The following is a 7,958-nucleotide window of genomic DNA, read 5'->3' as shown; positions in this document are numbered from 1 at the left end:
CAATAGGTAGGTGATAACCTTTCCAAATTACGCACAAGCCGGTGTGACACCATGCGTAAAAACTGCGCCCTGCTGGCCAAAGTCACAGATTTAACATCATCTCACAGTTCATTTTGCAGCATAAACCATTTATAAGCATCACTGCTCTCTGGTCATACTGAAAGTTTTTCTAGTTAGTAACCTGCTGTTATTCCAGCCATGCCTGACCGTTTGGCCCTGAGCCCCACTGAGCTCCATTAGCACTCTGACAGTTCAGCTCCTGCAGAGCTGTGTTAAACACAAGGCCTCAGTGTTAATCACAGAGGCTAAATCATGTGATAAAGGCACATGATTTAAAGCATAGACCTACTACAAGTCAGTTAAGGGTTTCATTTAAAGGAGGCATACATTTAAAATGTGACATAAATGCAGGGTATTGCAACACAAAACTGAATTTAGTTAACAGAATATCTAGTAGTCTTAGGAAGACCATAGTTTTTCTGAAATATACAATGTAATATACTTTGAAAAGTAAATTATGGTGTGTTGACATGGCCAGTTTAACCTGTTATAGGGGGCCCTGGGGCAAAAATATAGTGTTGGGCCCCTGCTGACCCCACACCTGCTGCCCTGTGTGCAATATGTATCCTGTCACCTCCAGGTTCCCATTAAGTCAAATGCAAGCTTTCCTCCTTTGCTGAAGTAATTCTTAATTTGTGGTAATTTCATTAAATCTGATTTAATTAGGAATATGCATCTTTGCATATCTTCGTTGTATCACACATGATGTTATTCTCTTCATCCTGGTGCCCAAGAGACACACAGTACCATACAGCATAATGGGGTATTTAAAAAAAACAAACATATTCCTTAAAAACTCTTTTGAAAAAAACTATTACCTCAGCCCTGCTGGGCGGTGCCACAGTTCATGTATTAATGTGTGCTACAGCTGTGCCTACATTAGTCTGGAATGTTAAAACACATTTTTTTCAGTTTTGGGGGCCTATTTATGACCTAAATAAAAACTTCTGAGAATTTATTTGAATGCTACAATATGTTTCCCTCTGGTCTGTGGTGAGATATTCTCCTACAATAGGTGTTTTTCCCAGAGTGACGTTATGTTTTACAAGGTGTAGTCTTTATGGTTAAACGTAATGCAACTGGCAAAGTCTTTGCTACATTTTTCAGCTGTATATCATTAAAACATTGGCATAGTTTAAATTATACTGTATTTTAAATTAATAAAAAAAACAATTTTGTGATTAGACAGCAGAAAATTTGATTAATTGCAACTTCCCTAATAAAACCCTATTCAAAAATCAAGTGGTATGCAGCGAATCTGCAGCTCTTTGGGTCTCTCAGGGTCAAGGGGCCCCGTTGTTTGTCCATACTTGGACATAGATGGTCCTGTGCTAAAAGCTCACTGTTTGTTCAACATCGCATCGCTTATTAAAGTTCAAAATGATCTATTTTCAGACCAGACATATGGTGAGTGAAGCCAGACGTGTGTTTTTCTTTGTATTTAGTTCTGAGGAACTGACTTGAGCCCACATCTGGACCTCAAAGGCTTATCCAGCAGGAGACTAGAGAAACTGCACCTGCGTAGCCAATCACTTTCACTGAATTTGCATGCATCTTCCCACAGAGGCGAACACTCCTGATGCCAAAAACACCTCTTCCAACTAGGCTTTGTATGCTGTTTACTGGACTGAACTGTGGCCTATTTACCTGAATGAGGAAGATGACACTTTTGAAAAGCTGGAACTTTATCATATCTTTGTGTTTGTATGGTATTCATGCATTTTGTTATTCATTAACTGATCACCTGATTTGATCAGCATCCAAAAAGAATTCACTTAATGAGTAACGGACATTAACAGAGTGGACAAGATGGCCGTCTCTCCTGTTCAGGATGTTCCTTTTGGCAGGTATCATAATGAGTGATGCACGAGCATGTCTCATGTTTTATGGAGAGTTCATAACTCTTTAATTACGGAAGCTCTTTTACTTTAATCTGACTTATTAAAATCGTATCAGCTCACACAACCAGCTGTTGTGAAGCTACTCTGTCCTCTTTAGATTCTCCAGGCAGGGACAGAAAAACAAACAGTCCGTATACAAGGAGATGGATGATAATTTGCATGTGAGGACACGGCTGCTGTGCACGTCTCAGTGTTCCTCAAACACAAACTCAGTCAGAAAAAAATTCTTAGTGTCAGATTTCTTATAATTACGAATACTATCTGAATGATATCTAGAGCTGTGACATTTTCAGAGTAATGTCCCAGGTTGGATTGCACACTTTGGTACACTTGGACTTTTGTGTGTGTGTGTGCATGTCAAATGTCACAAACTCATGCATAAATTCATTGTAGCCAATCCCTTGGTGCTTCAAAACATCGTCACAGTGTAAATGTGAAAAATGTCGGTATACAATCCGGTGTGTGTGGGACTTAGCTGCTTATGGCTGCATGCATTTAAGATTCATGAGGAGGATCAAGGAGGGATTTGTTGATTTCTCACCTGAGCTGGCTAAATCTGTCCATGCCTAAGGGACTCTTTTTGTTTCGCTGCATTGTAATATTGTAACCCCAAAGAAAAATTAGATGGATGAAATAATTAGTAGTAATTAGCAATAACTGCTACTTCAGCATAGCAAACAAAAAAGCCAGTTTTTATATCAGCTGTTGAATGAGGATAGGAAGAGCTGGACACTGAGTCAAAATGTCGAACTTCAAAACGTCTACAGGACCCATTAACATAGCAACAAGTTAATAGTAAACAAATGATGGAGTTATTCTGACCAATCAGCAATAGTGGAAGAAGTATTCAGATACTTAAGTAAAAGTACCCATACAACAATGTGAAAATAATGTAATAAAATACTCCATCACAAGTAAAAGTCCTGCAGTCAAAATTCCACTTAAGGAGAAGTACACAAGTATTATCAGCAAAATGTAATCAAAGTATCAAAAGTGAAAGTAGTGATTATGCGGATAAAATGTTCCTTTGATTGTTACACTTTAATACTGAAGCATCAGTGTGTAAGCAGCATTTTACTGTTGTAGCTGGTTGAGGTGAAGCTAGTTTTAACTACTTTATATACGGTGAATTTAGTCCAGTGGTTCCCAACACAGGGGACGGACCCTTTCCAAAGGGTCACAATAACACAGAGGGGTTGTGAGATGATTAATATGGTAGAAAAAAAACAAAAAAACAAAGTTCTGTTGTGAAAATGCTGGATAATTCATCCTTTTTGGGTCTCAAACATGTATTCAAATGAATTTATCTGAGAAATTAGGAGGGGGAAATCTTCCATTGGTGAAACGGATAACAACTCAGACATCTCAAACATGACAAGGGTCCCCAACTAGAAACCACTCTTTTGTGGGGTCATGAACCAGAAAGGTTGGTAACCACCTGGTTTAATCCTTAGCAATGCATTTTACTGGAGTAAGTGTACTAAATTACTTTCTACATTCTACATCATTTCCTTATCTAAATTTGGACCAGTGGTGCATCAGTTGTGGCCTCTCATCATTTCAAACTTTGACCAGTAGCTTTACAAGCTTTGCTCTGTTCCTGACATCACTGACCAGTTGTACTGGATGGCTTATTTACATAACCGCTCTTTTTCAGGCAAGGGGTATACTTTCTTTCTTTGTTGTAAAGGCGCAAGTATTAGTCAATTAATCAATTAGTTGATCGACAGAAAATTAATCACCAACTATTTTGATAATTGATAATAGTCATTATATTTAATTATTATTAACTATGTGAGTCATATATTTAATTCTCTTGTTCCAGCGTCTTAAATGTGAATATTTCTGGTTTTGTTACTCATCTGTGATAGTAAACTGAATATCTTTGGGTCGCGGACTGTTGATCTGGACAAAACAAGAAACATTTTTTAGGTTGCATCTTGGGCTTTGGGAAACAGTGATTGGCATTTTTCACCATTTTCTGACAATTTAGTATCATCATTTTATGTATATTTTAAATTTTTCCTGTATTGTATTACTTGTTATTTGTACTACTCTACATGCCTTTGCAAATTTCCCCTCGGGCACAAATAAAGTGTTATCAATTGAATTGAATTGAATTGAATTTTGTAGAACAAACGTCTAATCAATTAATTAATTAAGAAAATAATCAACAGATTAATCGATAAAGAAAATAATCATTAGTTGCAGCTCTACTTTATTGTCTTTTGCATGTCAGGTAGTTGCAATCGGGTAAAAGTGTGGTTAGTTTGGTACAGCTCACTACCCACATTGGCAGATACCAGGTGGAGGTGGGTCTCAGCCAATAAGATTACAGAGCAATGAACATGTGATGTTTAGTTCCTAGTATGAGGTCATGCTCCAGAAAAGGCTTGATCCTACACTTCACTTAATACAACTTTATAGCATCTTTTTGTTGGACCTTTCCTACTTGGTAAATGCCCAAGTCTTTTAAACTCCATGCCTCCAGTTGGTATCCTAGGTTTTCTCTTATAAACTTTCCCAAATCCCAAGCTGATAACTCAGATGACATCACTCGGGCATCATCAGGGATTTTCTCAGTCTTGACAAAGCTCCACCAGAGCCATAGAGGACATTCTGACACCATTTTCACAGGCTAAGGAGTACTCCTTGTGTATAGTAAATGGATTTTAATACAGTCTTTCAGTGAAAATAAGAACCTGCCACTGAAAGGAGGGACAGAGAGTGATGGTTGGAAAAAATACACTTTTTTCAATTACACATCATTCATTCACTCAGGACACATTCACGAGTGTCTAAAATGACATTTCTAGTTGCAGGATGTGACCTTTAAATGACAGCACATGCTGCCAAAATGTGTAATCTCTTCAGGTGTTATTAAAACGCATCCAGAGCAGTCTGTCAAATCACCTTTGCGTAAGATTTTTCATCTTTGCAGCAAATGACACTTTTGTGCTTTGACATCCTAATTTTTACATCGATCAATTCATGATTCTGCCCTTGACTTCCATCTAAAACCTGTGCAAGTGTTTGAGCTTTTGACTTGAGTAAAAGGAGGTTTTGATATTTGATATAAAATGCATAGTAACATTAATATTCTATCTATATTCTATCTATCTTGTGTTATTTTGCTTTGTACATTTTGGACATTAGATATACATTAACTGTCCAGTTCTGTCTATGAGGGAACCATCATCCACCATCCACAGCTTTAGTCCAGTCGTTTACAGCTGTGTGTGAACTGCTTATATTGGCAGACACTTCCAAGCAGTGTGACCCCTCACTAGGCCTTGTGTAGACTGGTATGTAATGGAGCCAGTTGGCACAAGCCAGTGATAATAATGGTGGTAATCAGTCACACAGAATAATTAATTACACAGCTCACACCATGATAAAATCCTGTAGAGAGTGAGACGTTGTATCATCACTCCATTATTTGTTCAGATTACCCCAGGAATGTTCTAATAATATATTGCCATGACTGTTGGGACTGTAGGTGGGTTTAAAAGGTCAGACTGCATATTTAAGACAGTTTACCAGCTACTGAAAGCTCCAATTACACCAGCCTCTCCAGAGTTTTGTCCTGACGTACATGTATATGGAGTTATTGGATGATAAAACCTTTTAACTGTATACTTTTCAAGACGAGACCATGCTAAAGCAACAAAGCAAAAGAGGGGGATGTCAAATCGACAGTTAGCTAAACCCCTTATCTAAATATCAATTGTCCAATCATAGCTTAGCAATGCTAACTAGGCATGCAGGCCTGTCAAGCTTTGGATTTCTCCACATTTGGTGTGCATAGTTGTAAGGGAGATACTCAGCATTTAAAGTGTTTGGAGTGTAGTGTCTATTTTTTAGCCTTTCTGAAACCAAAATCACAAGAGCGTAGGTGTAAGGAATGAATTAAACAGTGTGTTTATCTTCTTTAATGAAAGGTGCTTTGCATAGTATGTCTGACTACAGAGGTAACCTAACCCAGGAACCCCAGCCAAACTCGTTATCCGAGATAGTTAGGTTCACCAAACACATTGGCTAGATTTTAACCTTTTCTCTTGTAATGTGAAGAATTAAACATATAGTTTAATAATACAAACAATAACTCTAACCTCTGTCTTAATTTTTTTGTAATTATAAGAACGCTGTTTCTTAGCTGTTAGCCTGAGCCTTTTAGCAAGATATCATATATGTAGCCATCAAGTAAATATTTAAGGCCCCTTGGGGTTCTCGTTTTTGGTAGAGTAACCAGAAACATTAAAAAGTCAGCTGGAAATAACATTTTCAATCAACTTGTGGAGCTAACGTTAGCTTAATTAGGTACAATAGATAAAAGCAACAGCAGTGGACAGCTAGAAATGTGAAGCAATCTGAAGTCAAGGGCTGTATTTGGAACCACTTTCTATATACTACCATCACACAAACACAATATGCAGTATGTACTACATACTGCATACTGCTTTTCATAGAAGTATGCAGTATGTAACTATTAAATTGATTTAATTTGCAGTATGCTAGGCCAGGCTTAGCTGGTTTCCAGGTTTGGAAATCAGAAATAAACAATAAAACGGCGAATGGCAATGGTCTACTTGACTGGCCAGTCTCACCCAGCCAGTGGCTCCTCACATCTCTGAAAACAGCAGAGCAAATTTCCAAACAGATGTTATTTGGATAAACTGACCACATATTTGGAATCTTAATGGTGACTTTCTAGCCTGAAAAAACATTAAAACTTATTCCTAGAGCAAAAATTACAACAGCTTTTAGCCTGGCTCAAAATCTCCGCTGTGTTGCTGTCCGCCATTTCAAAAATGACTGATTGTTGTGACAGTTCTAGCGCTTTGTCGGACAGAGTAGGTGAGGTAGGCTGGTCAGATGCATACTCGAGATTTTTTCTGAATGAGTATCACATCTGGGTATTTTTGGCATACTGCAGATTTTGCTTGTGTACGCATACTGCATACTACATGCTACATTTTGGCCAAATCAGTACGCGCTGGTAGTATAGTAGGTGGTTTTGAATGCAGCTAAGGTCTCATTGTTCCAAACATTACCAAGAATTCAGTATGATAAACCTGCCACTGTTATCATTATAAAATGCATATGAGAACAGAACGATTGACAGGCATAGCAACAGTGCAGGGCTTAGTGAACGATCAGTTATTGGACTTTTTATTCCAATAACTTTAAAGGTCTTCATGAGACTGATTTAGCACAATGTATTTAGCTGAGGTTACACAGGATATAGGGGTCAACTCCATTTTATAGACTGGATGACAAGTGTGTATGTAGTTTTAAACAGAAATCATTAACTAATCTTGACAGCATTAAATTGCTGGTAAACAAATACAGCTAAAGATGTCCTTTGAGGTTTAGACCTTAAAGACTCGTCTTTAACCTGTTTGATCAATATGTCACATGAGCCATATAACATGATTGTGTGTTTCTTTGCAGTGACCAGAGCATTTACTTTGAGGATCAAAGGAGATCAGTGGCTCCTTTGATGGGAAAACTAGTCACTGACTTCATGTTTCTGCTCATTATGAGTAGTTAAAAACTTTGATCAATGTGCTGCAATAAAACATGTGACATGTGTGAATGACCTTGTCACATTAAAGCCTATACATTCGGTGCAATGCTATTTTACCATAATATATCCACCACCATCCCCATTACACAAAAACATTCCTCCCACACAGCTCATCTCCACATGCAGGCCTAGCACTGTGCCTCTCTTAATACTAATGAATGTGATAATGGGTCCCTCAGGAGCTTTGAAGACCCATATTGTGCTGTAGACACAGTACTTGTCAGTATATTTTCAGTCAATGTGAAGTCACCAGACTTTGTGCTTTGTTCAGAGTAAATGTAGGAATTATGTTATGCACAGCAGGAAGCTGTCCACCCGTGTGTCTGTAAGTGGTAGCTCCTGAACTACAAATCATATGTTACACTTAATAGAATATAACTAAGTGAGTAGCGTGTGAACATAGTGGA

The sequence above is a fragment of the Thunnus albacares genome, chromosome 20 (assembly GCF_914725855.1).
Source record: "Thunnus albacares chromosome 20, fThuAlb1.1, whole genome shotgun sequence".
NCBI classification, from domain to species: domain Eukaryota; kingdom Metazoa; phylum Chordata; class Actinopteri; order Scombriformes; family Scombridae; genus Thunnus; species Thunnus albacares.
The sequence above is the reverse complement of the archived record's forward strand: the minus strand, read 5'-3'. Positions refer to the sequence as shown.